We start from the raw sequence: 16,383 nt of genomic DNA, 5'->3' as shown, positions 1-16,383 counted from the left end.
TCTGTGTTAAATAAATTTGCTAGCATCCCCCATGTACTCAAATATACACAAATGCAGTGCTATCATGGTATGATGAGTGTGTGTATCTGTGTTCTTGTGAGACACAACGGAAAATTTATCTACAATTATAGAATACATTTAATTTAAAAGTGCTTCTCAGTGGTCATTCATTCACAACTAAACATGGATCTAATCTGCCTGAGACAGAATAACATTTAATATTGCACATATATAAATATGGTGGTGATTTTTAAAATAATAAATTAATAGAGATGAATGAGGATTATTTTGCCAATCAATGGAATATTTTACTATCTAATTTTTCTTATTTATCTACTTCCTGATGTATGATTTGTTTTGACAGAATTCATTTCCCCCTTAGAAGGAATGACTTTAGTCCCTCTGCAGACATTTTGAGAAACCTGAATTTATGTCACCCGAGAGACCTGAAAATACATTAGGAAAGCCTAAAACAAAACTTGGAAAAAGGTATTTGCAGAAAGGACAGAATTCCAAGGGGAGTAGGTTCATGAAACTTAAGCCAGTATGGAGAGGGTTATAATAGGAATAGAGACAACAGAGCACTTACAAATGTCTTAGATGATTTTATCTCTGCTAACAAGCAGTACTATTTTTTCTGCACATTTAAAGGAAGATGATGGCTATATAGACAACATGCAATGAAGAGTCAACGCAATTATTCATTTCATTTGGGCTTCAGGAATGTGCTGCAGAGGGAAAAAGTTGCTTTGGGGGCCTGCATTTATGCAAATCTCTAGTCTCTGCCGATTGAATTCTGAGGAAAAAAGTTACACAGTTTTCTACTTGGTCTGTGTTTTAATTGTTACTCTAGCAGTAATTAGATACAAAAACAGTTTTGCTGCCGTTTACCTTGAGGTTGTTTAACAAAGGTTGTCGTGTTTAAAATATTTTATATAAGTAAAATGTGCGTCAGATACATTTCCCACCCTATAACTAGCTCCTGGTTCTTGGGTTGCTTGGCCTACTTTCTAATGCTGAGGAAGAGCTTCATCACTGTAATCCTGCATTTCATTTTATAAATGCCTTAACTTTGTATGTCTACTTTTCAATAACTGTCTCATATTTGATCTTCCCATCAACCCCCTGAAATTAATGGGGACAGTTTAATTATCATCCACTTTTAAATGCAGAAACAAAGACATGGTAAGATCCAGAATCTTAGAACAGAGTATATATACATATTTTGTTACCTCAGGATTTAACAAATTCTCGGGTTATCTTAATTTAACAAAAACAGTGGGATAGCCAAAAGGGTATGAGTGTTGATACCTTAATCTTGGCTTTATTATATTACCAAACTCCATAAACTTCAATTTTATGTTTGTAAAGTGGGCATAATAATTCTTAACATGCAAGAGTTTAGTGAGGATATGAAATAATATAAATGAAGCACTTAGCAATCTATATGTTGATGCTAAGTTACTAGTGTTTTTAAATATATCTCTATCCTATATATTATATAGAACATCCTCTGATATATAGAATAGAGATAGTATATAGATATATAGGTACAGTATACCTTTATTACATAGTTTTATAATTGATTTTTCTCTTTTCCGCTGAAATCTTCTGTGAGTTTCTTGAGAGTAGAAAACTATATTCTGTCTGTGTATTTATTTAATCTCTCTGTTATCTTGTGCTTTAAATATTTATATTAATGAATTCAAAATGGGTCAAAATCTTAATACAAGAAGATAAGTAAACAAAGTTATTAGTTTTTTGGCATTTTGCAATTGTGCACCAAAATGGCTTGTTTTTGTTTCCCTGGATAGATTCTGTTACACAAATTTTAAGTTGGTAATAACTGTTACTTAGGTCTAAAATAAGAAAATGTTAGGGGTTGCAAATTGAATTTTACATTTTGCTTTCCCATTTCACTTTACTCTGACAATAATAATCCACATTAAAACTGTAAGAAAAAGCCTAAGGACATACATAAATCTGAGAGCTCCAGTTTTACTGTTTTTTATTTTTAACTCATTCTAAGATTTTTAAGGACTAATACAAATAAAGCATCCTTCTTGTTTTTAGAATCTTCCAGGCTTATATTAAGCCTTCAGATTTACTGATAAGTGAGAGAAAAAAATTCCTAACTTTTCATTTTTTTAGTATCGACGTTGTTTAGCTCTGCTTCTTGGTTTTCTTTAAATTTGATACCTATGTGTTTAATGACAATTATATAACTCTAAGAGCACTACATTCATTATTAAGTGGAATCAATCCTTGCGAGTCTTATAAGTTGGGCGAGAGTTTTTTCCCTTGGAGGATATGTCATTAAGGTTTTATATTCTCAGATGCAATGAATGTTGCTAATACTTGCATTTGGGGAAAAATAAGTAATAAGGTAAATGGTATGCATTGCACCTGGTTCTTATGGATGGATTAAAGTATTGGTTGGAAAAATAGCTTTTAAGTTTCAACTTGTTCAGGTACATATCAAGTTTTCCTCCAAGGTAGTGAATATTAATAATGAGGAGGAAGAAAAGAGAATTACAACAATGATGACAATGACATAAGCAATACTTCTGAAAACATTATTAAAGATATTTTCAATTCTTATTTTACAGACAAAGAAAATGTGGCTCAAAGCAGTTGAGTAACTTATCTATAACTAGTACACAGTATAGCTTGCATACAAACCCTAGTCTTTGCTTTTGTGACAAAGCATCCTCCTTATGTTTTATAGTTCCTAGTTTATGTTTGTAGGTAATCCAGAGTAACATATATATATATATATATATATATATATATATATATATATAATTCCTTTACCATTTTAAAATAGTTTCTTTGTATTTGTGGTTATATTCTTTTCCTTAGTCCCAACGTATATATTATTTTTGTCTTCATTAGATCTGAGAAGTTCATCTATTTCATTGTCTATTTTAAGAACCAAGTGTTCTATTTCTTACTAGTTTTTGTGCTGTAATTATTTTCTGATTTTCTTTTTACTGTTTAATTCTTTCTATTTTATTTTTATTTTGATTGCGTTTTTTTCTAATATCTTGATATATAGACTCACCTTATTTTTATTCTTTCAGAAATAACCATAGTGCTTTAAGTCTAGTAATTACTCTCTGAATATGTTTGAAAGTGTCCCATAAATGTAACATATTACATTCTTATTTTATGACTAAGTGGTCGATTTTATTTCCTTTTTATGCAATTTTTGAAAGGCTAGGATGTATTTAGTTTTATTCCAACACATTAGTTTTAGGCTAGTTTTAGTTTCTAGCTTTAAATCACTGTGGTCAGAGAATTTCGCCCTTAATATATACCTACTTTTTGTGACATAATAAATGATAAAATTTTGTATAGTTCCATGATGTGTTAAAAAGAAGGCATATTTTCTTTTTGTGAAGAGAAAAAGACTGAGCAGTTGTGGCTGCAATACCCACCTAGAGCAGCAGTCGGGTTCTCCACCTAGAACCCAGGAGTATGAGACTCAGAATCAGATCTCTTCTCCCTCCCCACTCCTATGAGATTTTTTTGGATCTTCAGCTACATTTTTGGCTTTCTGAGAAACCCTATCATCAAACACAATGGCCAGCAACGTTACCAACAAGACAGATCCTCGTTCCATGAACACCCGTGTATTCACTGGGAATCTCAACACTCTTGTGGTCAAGAAATCTGATGTGGAGGCAATCTTTCCGAAGTATGGCAAAATTGTGGGCTGCTCTGTTCATAAGGGCTTTGCTTCATTCAATATGTTAATGAGAGAAATGCCCAGGCTGCAGGAGACGATGGCAGAATGATTGCTGGTCAGGTTTTAGATATTAACCTGACTGCAGCACCAAAACTGAACGGAGGAAAAGCAGGCGTGAAACAATCTGCAGCGATGTACCGCTCTTCTTTTGACCTGGACTATGATTTTCAGCGGGATTATTGTAATAGGAGGTACAGTTACCCAGCATGTGTACCTCCTCCTCCTCTTATTGCTGGAGGTGTAGTGCCCTCGAAACATCCGTGTGTATCAGGAAACACCTCAAGAAGGGAAAAAAGTGGCTTCAATTTTAAGAGTGGACAGCGGGTATCTTCCAAGTCTGGAAAGTTGAAAGGAGATGACCTTCAGGCTGTTAAGAAGGAATTGACCCAGATAAAACAAAAAATGGATTATCTCCTGGAAAACCTGGAAAAAATTGAAAAGGAACTGAGCAAACAAGCAGTAGAGATGAAAAATAAGTCAGAAGAGGAGCAGAGCAGCAGCTCCTTGAAGAAAGATGAGACTAATTTGAAGTTGGAGTCTGAGGGGGGTGCAAATAACCCTGCTGAGGAGGGGGACCCACTGGATGATGATGATAATGAAGACTGGGGGGATGACCAGCTGGAGTTGATCAAGGATGAAGAAAAAGAGGCCGAGGAAGGAGAGGATGACGGAGACAGCGCCAATGGTGAGGATGACTCTGAAGCACATAGTGAGGTTTAGAAATTTTATCCCATTATTTCTTTACCTAGGCACTTGTCTGAGATCAAATTTTTCACCAGATCCTCTTGAGAGCTGACAGCGTGCTGGCAGCCCTCGCTCGCTCTTGGTGCCTCCTCCGCCTTGGCGTCCCCTCTGGCCTCGCTTGAGGAGCCTTCAGCCCGCTGCTGCACTGTGGGAGCCCCTGTCTGGGCTGCCCGAGGCAGAGCCGGCTGCCTCTGCTTGCTGGGAGGTGTGGAGGCAGAGGCGTGGGCGGGAACTGGGGCTGCCGGCTGCACTAGCTGGCCGGCGTGAGTGAGTTCGGGTGGGCGTGGACTTGGCGGGCCCTGCACTCAGAGCAGCGGTGGGCACCACTGGCCCCGGGAAGTGAGGGGCTTAGCACCTGGGCAAGCAGCTGCCTAGGGTGCACCGGGTCCCCCAGCACTACTGGCCCGCCCGCACCACACTCAAATTCTCACTGGGCCTCAGCTGCCTCCCCATGGGGCTGGCCTCAGGACCTGCAGCCAGCGATGCCTGAGGCTCCTGAGTCAGGTGGGGACTTGGAGAACTTTTGTATCTAGCTGGAGGATTGTATATGCACCAATCAGCACTCTGTGTCTAGCTCCGGGTTTATGGTTGCACCAATGAGCACTGTGTATCTAGCTAATCTGGTGGGGACTCCTACAGCGTTTATGTCTAGCTGGAGGATTATAAATGTGCCAATCAGCACTTTGTGTCTAGCTGGAGGATTGTGAAGGTACCAATGAGCACCCTGTGTCTAGCTCAAGGTTTGTGAAAGTACCAATCAGTGCTCTGTGTCTAGCTAATCTAGTGGGGACTTGCAGAACTTTTGTGTCTAGCGGCACTCTGTGTCTAGCACAGGGATTGTACACGCACCAATCAGCACCCTGTCAAAACGGACCAATCAGCAATGTGTAAAATGGATCAATTAGCAGGATGTGGGTGGGGTGAGATAAGGGAATAAAAGCAGGCTGCCTGAACCAGTGGTGGCAACCCGCTTGGGTCCCCTTCCACGCTGTGGAAATCTTGTTCTTTCACTCCTTGCACTAAATCTTGCTGCTGCTCACTCTTTGGGTCCATGCCCACTGTATGAGCTGTAACCCTCATGGCAAAGGTCTGCAGCTTCAATCCTGAAGCCAGCGAGATCACAAACCCACTGGGAGGTATGAACAACTCCAGACTCACCGCCTTAAGAGCTGTAACATTCACCGTGAAGGTCTGCAGCTTTACTCCTGAAGTCAGCAAGACCAAGAACTCACCAGAAGGAAGAAACTCCAGACATGTCTGAACAGCTGAAGGAGCAAACTCCACACACACCATCTTTAAGAAGTGTAACACTCACCACGAGGGTTCGCGGCTTCATTCTTGAAGTCACCAAGACCAAGAACCCACCAATTCCGGACACACACTCTCCTAGTATCTTCAGCACAGGCTCACTGTTCTCCTCATCCTTGTCCTTCCCATGTTCATTAACTCTTATTGCCCTGCGCCTATTCCCATTTTCACTTCCTTTGATTCTCCTACTAGTTTTGTTAAGAATGCAATTTTTGCTTTTAATTTTGATACATCTTTATGACTTAACAATAAAAAGGATGTATAGTTTTCATCAACTGTCTCCAGAATAATCTCTTGTTATGCAGGGAGTACAGTTCTTTCCATTCATACGTAAGTTCAATAGCTGCTTCCCTAACCGCAAAGGCAATCTCATTTAGTTGAGTAGCTCCTGAAAGCAGCTATGAGTTACAAGTATGTGTGTTACACCCCCACATAAGTGTGATGTGTGGGGAGGTTCAACACAAATGTAACAATGTATTTTTGTGAATGAGAGTTAGCATGTCAAATGCATCCTCTAGAAAAATAGTGTTACAGTCTTAATATTTGTTTTCTAAAGTTGATACTGTGGGTTATTTTTGTGAACAGCTTGATGTTTGGGACCTCTTTTCCTCAAAATAAAAAGTCCTTATTAAACTAGGAATTTGGAGGGGAAAAAAAGGTATATTTTCTATGGAATAAAAGTTTTCATTCATGTTTATTACATCTACCTTATTAATTGTATTATTACAACCTTTACATCTTAATTGTACTTAGGTGGGACATCAGAGCATCAATATTAAAGTCCTTCCCAAAATTGAGATTTTGTGGGACGAGAGAGTGTGAGGTAGAGGTATGAGAAAGGGATATCTCTGTTCTAATCTGGAAGAACTTTCCCATGTGAGATCCATGGCTGCTATGCTGCTTTACTTAGAGGCAAAGATCCCATGAATCCTTGATAGGGATACAGAGTAGAAGTCAACATATGTGTCTTTCCACTAGCTTTCTAACTGATTTTATTTAGTTTTAAAAATCAAAAAAGATGTCAGATAGAGACAGTTAATTCATCCCTACCACAACAGAACTAAAAAGGGTTTTTTTTCCCCCTTCCAGGTACTTGTAAAATGTTGACTGCAATTATCAGTGATTTTGCATATTTGTTTCTTCTTGTTAGTTTCATGGCTCTTGTAATTGATAAGTGAGGAAGAATCCTAACTAGCTGTCTTCCTACCCTAAAAGAAAGCTGATTATGTTCTTTCAATTTTATTATACTTTTGCTCATTAATGTGCTGGTTTATATTCAAGAATATGGAAGTTCCATATTAAATAAGTGAACATGTGTTATTGGTTTCTACATTTGATTTCTATTTGCTTATCCTGTGCCAATCATCATTATAAGAAGTTAAAATTGTGATTAATCATCTGCATCTCTAAAAGGGTATCACACACATTTTCCAGAAACATTTTTATCATTAGTCCATAGAAATGTCAATTTTCCAAGAGAAATAAAGGCCCTGTGTTCCTTATGTGGTTGTTATTCTTCACTTTAGGAGATAACTGAGAAAGCCTTGCACTCCAAGGTGTCTTGGACATCTTTTGGTCAGTTTTCGCTAGTGAATAGATGATGGTGATGACCCTAGAAGAGAGAGAAGGAAGGGTAATTGGGGCGAATGTGTTCTTCAAGGGCAAGTGTTTGTTTGCATCCTATATGGTGAGGGTTGAGGTTGTGTATTAACTGATATCTCCAGTAGCTTTTCTTCTCCCATTTACTACAATATTGTGGTGACTTGATTAGTTTTCTCAGACTGGAGTAGTAAAATTAATCCCTTATATCTGAAGCAACAACTTCATATAATTATTAAGAGTATAATAATATATTAAGAGTATAATAACATTAAGAGTATAATAATAACATAATAATTAAGAGTAATTCCGGTTAGTGACAGCATAAAGTTGGAAGCCTCTAGAAATGATCCTGCTATGTGCTCTTTGCTAAGAATGCTGGATGACAGAGTTTTAAGGGGAGTGTGCCTAAAAATGAGTCAATTAGTTTAGGATTAGACATTTAAAATTTAACTTTGACAGATAGAAGCTCATCATTAATTTTAATATGAGCAAATTTCAACAAAGTAGTAGGGCAAAAATCAGGTTACAGGAAAAAAGAAATGAAAAAAAAAAAAGTGGATAAAGAGAATATGACATACTCCCTGGACAAGTTTTATGAGGAATGCTAGAGAGAAATTGGTATACACCTGGAGAGAGTTGGAGCAAAACAAAACAAAAAACCAAAACACCCTAAACTAACATTTTCAGACTAGAACATAGTTGACTATATTTTCAGGCTGAAGGAAAAGATTTAGGAAAGAGGAGGATGTCAAGGATATAAATCAGAGATCAGGAAACTTTTCCAGTAAAGGGCTAGCTAGTAAATATTTTAAGTTTTGAGGACCATAAGATATCTGTAGCAACTACCCAACTACCCAATTCTGCCCTTGTAGCATTGAAGCAGCCACAGAAAATATATAAACAAATGGACATGGCTGTTTTTGATAAGAATTTTGTTTATGATAACATGTAGCAAGCCAGATTTGACCCACAGGTTTGCCAACCTCTGCTATAGATGGGAGAGCAGAACTGAAGAGAGTAGGAAAAAGGCACAGGGTGAGGATGGCTGTGACTGTGGGTTTGCTTTCTAGGTCTGGCTGTGGTATAACTGTGCAGGGAGAACACACCTAATGAACTCAATTTTATTAGGAGACTGAGGGCTATCTAACCTGTCAAAATGAGGAGCTAAAGGCAACTAAGGACTTGGAGGCAGATGGTGATGATTGAGAAGTTTTTTGAGAGAAATGAGAGGGGAAGTTGATTAAAGGACAGTGACTAGCTGAGTGTGGAAACTGACTACTTAGAAGTTGCTCTTAGTGTGTGTGAGTTCCTTTCTCACAGAGCTTCATTCCCTAGGTGTGAGTTGAGAGACCAGATGCAGTATTTATCTGGGATTTGGATTTGGATTTTGCTGAAGAGTTGCACCTGAAGAATTGCACTATAAGAAATCAAAGACATTGGTGAGCAAATAGTTCAAATGAACAGTCATTAGTTTCAAGCTGGCTAAAGAACAAGATGAAAAGGGACCAGTAAACTGAGAAAAAATAAAAAAATTAAAGTGGTGGATAGCTCTGTGAGGTTAAAGGATAGGAGTTGAAAAAGGAGTGAAGAACTATTAAGATAGGAGATTGAGGTCAAATAATATAGTAATTTAGTAAATATTCAGGATGCATTATTGATGGATTGCTATCCTGAGTAAAGCTTACTACCTGAGGCTGATAATAACATAGGTGCAAAATTGAAACATACACACAATTTATTTTCTCAACTGTTAGAGTTTTGATTATTAAAACTTCAGTGACAATATTATTATATTAAATTACCCTTAGTTAATTTCAGTAAGAACAACATGGGGATTTGAAAATGACATTTTTATCTACAGTTTTTAAAAATTTCTATTTTAACCTTTTTAAATTTTGAAAAATTACTTCATTTGTAATAAAACTAGTTTTCAAAATATTGACTTTTTTTTTTTTGTAGTAGTCATTATGTTGTTTGGGTGCTGCTCCCAATTCATAAATCTAGTTCATTTCATAGAATCAGAGATAACATTGATTTCCATTCTGTAATTTCTATGAGATAAGTTACCATAAAGTATTATAAGAGTTTGTATTTAAGATTATTAAGAGATAAAATCGTGGTACAAAGTTCCATATAACACTTGATTCAAATTGTGGAAACAATTCTTGACACAGAAGATAAATAGCTATGGTTTACTGAGTATATACTTTCTCAGTAGCAGGCACTGTATTATGAGATTTGTAGATTTATTTGGGAAAGTTCATAGAAGCTGGAGTTCTAAGTTTTTGCCAATATCTGTAAATTGTGTTCTTTTAATCTTTTTCAAGCATTTGCTCTTTTTGCCCGTGAATTTAAGGCATTATCTTATACACATTTTAAGGTGAAGTAATTAATGCACTCAGTTATGAAAAACTGGTAGTTTATTTAAGATTATTTTTTTGAAAACAGACATCTGTCACAGCTAGGAAAGCTAGGTGGCTTGTTTTTTGTTTTGTTATTTAAAAAAAACACAGGCTAATCTACTGAAAGAAATATATTTTCATTAGGTGGTCTCTTATAATTAAAGAATAAAATGTTGGACTAGAGCATAAACTAATGTGTTAAATTTTAGACTACAAACAGTGTGTTTAGAAGTATAAACTTAACTGAAAAGACAGCAAATGAATGTATGTGCAGCATACAATTAAGAATTTTCCAAAGACCAAATGGAACATGTTACAAAGAGAGATACTCAGTTTGAAAAGCCATGTCAATCGCACACAATTTTGGCATCTACTACTTCTGTAAATTTTCAAGTATTCATTTCAGTGCTCTTGGTGACTTAGCTGCCCTTAATGAACATAAGAGACACCATTATTCTGAGTCAAGAGGGGAGGATTAAAATACAAGTACAGGTATAAATAGTTCTGTAGATAGTATGGAAGTCGAAAACTGTCTGATAACTTCAAGAGACCATAATCTGCTAAGAGATACAAAAGGGTGGTGATAGAAGACTCGGGATAACTCAGCAGTAGTGAAGGGCCCCACAGAGCTTGGAGATCATAAATCTGGTGCAATTACCAATTGCTGAAGTAATTTGATTTTCTCCAGAGACATAAGGTGCCCAAGACAGGTACCCTAGACAGGTAGAGAGGATCATTTATAGAACCAATACAGGTTTGGGGTGTACCAAAGGAGGTATGTGGAGCTGATGTGTGTTAGGTCAGAGTGGGGCTTTGAAGTATGAACCATTTTACTTACCAGTTATCTTCCTTCTAGAGGGTTAAAACCAAAGAAAAAAAGCAAGTCAATACTGTACTATTTATTGCTGGGTAGAAATAGCTACCTTACCATGGGCAGAGCCAGAAATATGGAGGAGAAAGGGATGAATGTAACCCTCCCTCTATAGTAAAGAGCTGAGGAGAGGGATTGAAGTGAGATATTAGGGGGTGAAGCTATAAAGATGATTTTTCTTTCCATCTGTTTAGTGCACTGGTATAGTTTCTGATGAAAGCAAGTCATCCTTAAGCAATACCTACTCTTTTCTAAATTAAAAACTGCATATATAAGGAAGAATTACAAGGAACTAAAACATATTGAGCACCAAATATGTACTATGTCCTGTGATAAGAACTTTGCATATCTTGTTTCATTTATTCTTTACAACAACCCTCTGGGTAAATGTATTGTTTCACTGCTTTTACATAAGTAGAATTTAAGACTCAGAAAAGTTAAGCAGTTTGCCCAAGGCTACGCAGCTGGATTTGAGTGAAGCCATAATTTAAACCAAGCCTAGCTCTTAAGCTTATAACTTATAGTACCAATCTATTCTTATTGTTGATGTCTTTGTTTGTTTTACCGTAAGAATCTAGATTTCTTGATATTAGAATCCTCTCTTTTGAGGAGAATCTAGATGTTCATATACAAATTAATTTAGTAATGAAGTGCTAACATTACATACAGATGAAGAAACATATTATGTATTCTTACCAAACAAAGTCTTTTAAAGAAAAATCACTCATTCTAATATTTTAAGCCTTTGATAGCATAATAACAGGCACCTTAAAAAAAATCACTTTCCTATAATCCCTAGCTGCTGCTTGCATGAATGTCATCTGCCAATATTTCATATTAGGATAGATTTTTTTCACTAGATTTGTAAAAGAATATTACATGCAATTTGTCAAAACAGCTACAAAGAATATACTTAGTAAATTAACTTTCTTTTTTTTTTTAAATTTATTTATTATTATTATACTTTAAGTTGTAGGGTACATGTGCATAACGTGCAGGTTTGTTACATATGTATACTTGTGCCATATTGCTGTGCTGCACCCATCAACTCGTCATTTACATCAGGTATAACTCCCAATGCAATCCCTCCCCCCTCCCCCCTCCCCCCTCCCCATGATAGGCCCCGGTGTGTGATGTTCCCCTTCCTGAGTCCGAGTGATCTCATTGTTCAGTTCCCACCTATGAGTGAGAACATGCGGTGTTTGGTTTTCTGTTCTTGTGATAGTTTGCTAAGAATGATGGATTCCAGCTGCATCCAAGTCCCTACAAAGGACTCAAACTCATCCTTTTTGATGGCTGCATAGTATTCCATGGTGTATATGTGCCACATTTTCTTAATCCAATCTGTCACTGATGGACATTTGGGTTGATTCCAAGTCTTTGCTATTGTGAATAGTGCTGCAATCAACATACGTGTGCATGTGTCTTTATAGCAGCATGAATTATAATCCTTTGGGTATATACCCAGTAATGGGATGGCTGGGTCATATGGTACATCTAGTTCTAGATCCTTGAGGAATCGCCATACTGTTTTCCATAATGGTTGAACTAGTTTACAATCCCACCAACAGTGTAAAAGTGTTCCTACTTCTCCACATCCTCTCCAGCACCTGTTGTTTCCTGACTTTTTAATGATCGCCATTCTAACTGGTGTGAGATGGTATCTCATTGTGGTTTTGATTTGCATTTCTCTGATGGCCAGTGATGATGAGCATTTTTTCATGTGTCTGTTGGCTGTATGAATGTCTTCTTTTGAGAAATGTCTGTTCATATCCTTTGCCCACTTTTCGATGGGGTTGTTTGTTTTTTTCTTGTAAATTTGTTTGAGTTCTTTGTAGGTTCTGGATATTAGCCCTTTGTCAGATGAGTAGATTGCAAAAATTTTCTCCCATTCTGTAGGTTGCCTGTTCACTCTGATGGTAGTTTCTTTTGCTGTGCAGAAGCTCTTTAGTTTAATGAGATCCCATTTGTCAATTTTGGCTTTTGCTGCCGTTGCTTTTGGTGTTTTAGACATGAAGTCCTTGCCCATGCCTATGTCCTCAATGGTACTACCTAGGTTTTCCTCTAGGATTTTTATGGTATTAGGTCTAACATTTAAGTCTCTAATCCATCTTGAATTAATTTTCGTATAAGGAGTAAGGAAAGGATCCAGTTTCAGCTTTCTACTTATGGCTAGCCAATTTTCCCAGCACCATTTATTAAATAGGGAATCCTTTCCCCATTTCTTGTTTCTCTCAGGTTTGTCAAAGATCAAATGGCTGTAGGTGTGTGGTATTATTTCTGAGGACTCTGTTCTGTTCCATTGGTCTATATCTCTGTTTTGGTACCAGTACCATGCTATTTTGGTTATTGTAGCCTTGTAGTATAGTTTGAAGTCAGGTAGCGTGATGCCTCCAGCTTTGTCTTTTGACTTAGGATTGTCTTGGAGATGCGGGCTCTTTTTTGGTTCCATATGAACTTTAAAGCAGTTTTTTCCAATTCTGTGAAGAAACTCATTGGTAGCTTGATGGGGATGGCATTGAATCTATAAATTACCTTGGGCAGTATGGCCATTTTCACGATATTGATTCTTCCTATCCATGAGCATGGTATGTTCTTCCATTTGTTTGTGTCCTCTTTTATTTCACTGAGCAGTGGTTTGTAGTTCTTCTTGAAGAGGTCCTTTACATCCCTTGTAAGTTGGATTCCTAGGTATTTTATTCTCTTTGAAGCAATTGTGAATGGAAGTTCATTCCTGATTTGGCTCTCTGTTTGTCTGTTACTGCTGTATAAGAATGCTTGTGATTTTTGCACATTAATTTTGTATCCTGAGACTTTGCTGAAGTTGCTTATCAGCTTAAGGAGATTGTGGGCTGAGATGATGGGGTTTTCTAAATATACAATCATGTCATCTGCAAACAGGGACAATTTGACTTCTTCTTTTCCTAACTGAATACCCTTGATTTCTTTCTCTTGCCTGATTGCCCTAGCCAGAACTTCCAACACTATGTTGAATAGGAGTGGTGAGAGAGGGCATCCCGTCTTGTGCCAGTTTTCAAAGGGAATTTTTCCAGTTTTTGCCCATTCAGGATGATATTGGCTGTGGGTTTGTCATAAATAGCTCTTATTATTTTGAGGTACGTTCCATCAATACCGAATTTATTGAGCGTTTTTAGCATGAAGGGCTGTTGAATTTTGTCAAAAGCCTTTTCTGCATCAATTGAGATAATCATGTGGTTCTTGTCTTTGGTTCTGTTTATATGCTGGATTATGTTTATTGATTTGCGAATGTTGAACCAGCCTTGCATCCCAGGGATGAAGCCCACTTGATCATGGTGGATAAGCTTTTTGATGTGTTACTGAATCCGGTTTGCCAGTATTTTATTGAGGATTTTTGCATCGATGTTCATCAGGGATATTGGTCTAAAATTCTCTTTTTTTGTTGTGTCTCTGCCAGGCTTTGGTATCAGGATGATGTTGGCCTCATAAAATGAGTTAGGGAGGATTCCCTCTTTTTCTATTGATTGGAATAGTTTCAGAAGGAATGGTACCAACTCCTCCTTGTACCTCTGGTAGAATTCAGCTGTGAATCCATCTGGTCCTGGACTTTTTTTGGTTGGTAGGCTATTAATTATTGCCTCAATTTCAGAGCCTGCTATTGGTCTATTCAGGGATTCAACTTCTTCCTGGTTTAGTCTTGGAAGAGTGTAAGTGTCCAGGAAATTATCCATTTCTTCTAGATTTTCCAGTTTCTTTGCATAGGGGTGTTTATAGTATTCTCTGATGGTAGTTTTTATTTCTGTGGGGTCGGTGGTGATATCCCCTTTATCATTTTTTATTGCGTCTATTTGATTCTTCTCTCTTTTCTTCTTTATTAGTCTTGTTAGTGGTCTGTCAATTTTGTTGATCTTTTCAAAAAACCAACTCCTGGATTCATTGATTTTTGGAGGGTTTTTTGTGTCTCTATCTCCTTCAGTTCTGCTCTGATCTTAGTTATTTCTTGCCTTCTGCTAGCTTTCGAATGTGTTTGCTCTTGCTTCTCTAGTTCATTTAATTGCAATGTTAGAGTGTCAATTTTAGATCTTTCCTCCTTTCTCTTGTTGGCATTTAGTGCTATAAATTTCCCTCTACACACTGCTTTAAATGTGTCCCAGAGATTCTGGTATGTTGTATCTTTGTTCTCATTGGTTTCAAAGAACATCTTTATTTCTGCCTCATTTCGTTATGTACCCAGTAGTCATTCAGGAGCATGTTGTTCAGTTTCCATGTATTTGAGCGGTTTTGATTGAGTTTCTTAGTCCTGAGTTCTAGTTTGATTGCACTGTGGTCTGAGAGACAGTTTGTTATAATTTCTGTTCTTGTACATTTGCTGAGGAGTGCTTTACTTCCAATTACGTGGTCAATTTTGGAGTAAGTACGATGTGGTGCTGAGAAGAATGTATATTCTGTTGATTTGGGGTGGAGGGTTCTATAGATGTCTATTAGGTCTGCTTGCTGCAGAGATGAGTTCAATTCCTGGATATCCTTGTTAACTTTCTGTCTCGTTGATCTGTCTAATGCTGACAGTGGAGTGTTGAAGTCTCCCATTATTATTGTATGGGAGTCTAAGTCTCTTTGTAAGTCTCTAAGGACTTGCTTTATGAATCTGGGTGCTCCTGTATTGGGTGCATATATATTTAGGATAGTTAGCTCTTCCTGTTGAATTGATCCCTTTACCATTATGTAATGGCCTTCTTTGTCTCTTTTGATCTTTGATGGTTTAAAGTCTGTTTTATCAGAGACTAGTATTGCAACCCCTGCTTTTTTTTGTTCTCCATTTGCTTGGTAAATCTTCCTCCATCTCTTTATTTTGAGCCTATGTATGTCTCTGCATGTGAGATGGGTCTCCTGAATACAGCAGACTGATGGGTCTTGACTCTTTTTCCAGTTTGCCAGTCTGTGTCTTTTAATTGGAGCATTTAGTCCATTTACATTTAAGGTTAAGATTGTTATGTGTGAACTTGATCCTGCCATTATGATATTCACTGGTTATTTTGCTCGTTAGTTGATGCAGTTTCTTCCTAGCCTCAATGGTCTTTACATTTTGGCATGTTTTTGCAATGGCTGGTACCGGTTGTTCCTTTCCATGTTTAGTGCTTCCTTCAGGGTCTCTTGTAAGGCAGGCCTAGTGGCCACAAAATCTCTAAGCATTTGCTTATCTGTAAAGGATTTTATTTCTCCTTCACTTATGAAACTTAGTTTGGCTGGATATGAAATTCTGGGTTTAAAATTCTTTTCTTTAAGAATGTTGAATATTGGCCCCCACTCTCTTCTGGCTTGTAGAGTTTCTGCTGAGAGATCTGCTGTTAGTCTGATGGGCTTCCCTTTGTGGGTAACCCGACCTTTCTCTCTGGCTGCCCTTAAGATTTTTTCCTTCATTTCAACTTTGGTGAATCTGGCAATTATGTGTCTTGGAGTTGCTCTTCTCGAGGAGTATCTTTGTGGCGTTCTCTGTATTTCCTGAATTTGAATGTTGGCCTGCCCTACTAGGTTGGGGAAGTTCTCCTGGGTGATATCCTGAAGAGTGTTTTCCAACTTGGTTCCATTTTCCCCCTCACTTTCAGGCACCCCAATCAGACGTAGATTTGGTCTTTTTACCTAATCCCATACTTCTTGCAGGCTTTGTTCATTTCTTTTTCTTCTTTTTTCTTTTGGTTTCTCTTCTCGCTTCATTTCATTCATTTGAT

General features: G+C 37.4%; 1 protein-coding gene and 1 pseudogene across 1 annotated transcript in view; both read left to right on the top strand.

The window, feature by feature from the left end:
- Positions 1 to 16,383, top strand: part of DLG2 (discs large MAGUK scaffold protein 2) — a 2,228,225-nt gene that overhangs the window by 642,264 nt on the left and 1,569,578 nt on the right. The gene's annotated exons all lie outside the window — the stretch shown is intronic.
- LOC106993427 (heterogeneous nuclear ribonucleoproteins C1/C2 pseudogene) lies at positions 3,432 to 4,602 on the top strand (annotated as a pseudogene).

Source organism: Macaca mulatta, chromosome 14 (genome assembly GCF_049350105.2).
Source record: "Macaca mulatta isolate MMU2019108-1 chromosome 14, T2T-MMU8v2.0, whole genome shotgun sequence".
Taxonomy (NCBI): domain Eukaryota; kingdom Metazoa; phylum Chordata; class Mammalia; order Primates; family Cercopithecidae; genus Macaca; species Macaca mulatta.
This window is presented reverse-complemented; position numbering and strand designations above follow the sequence as displayed.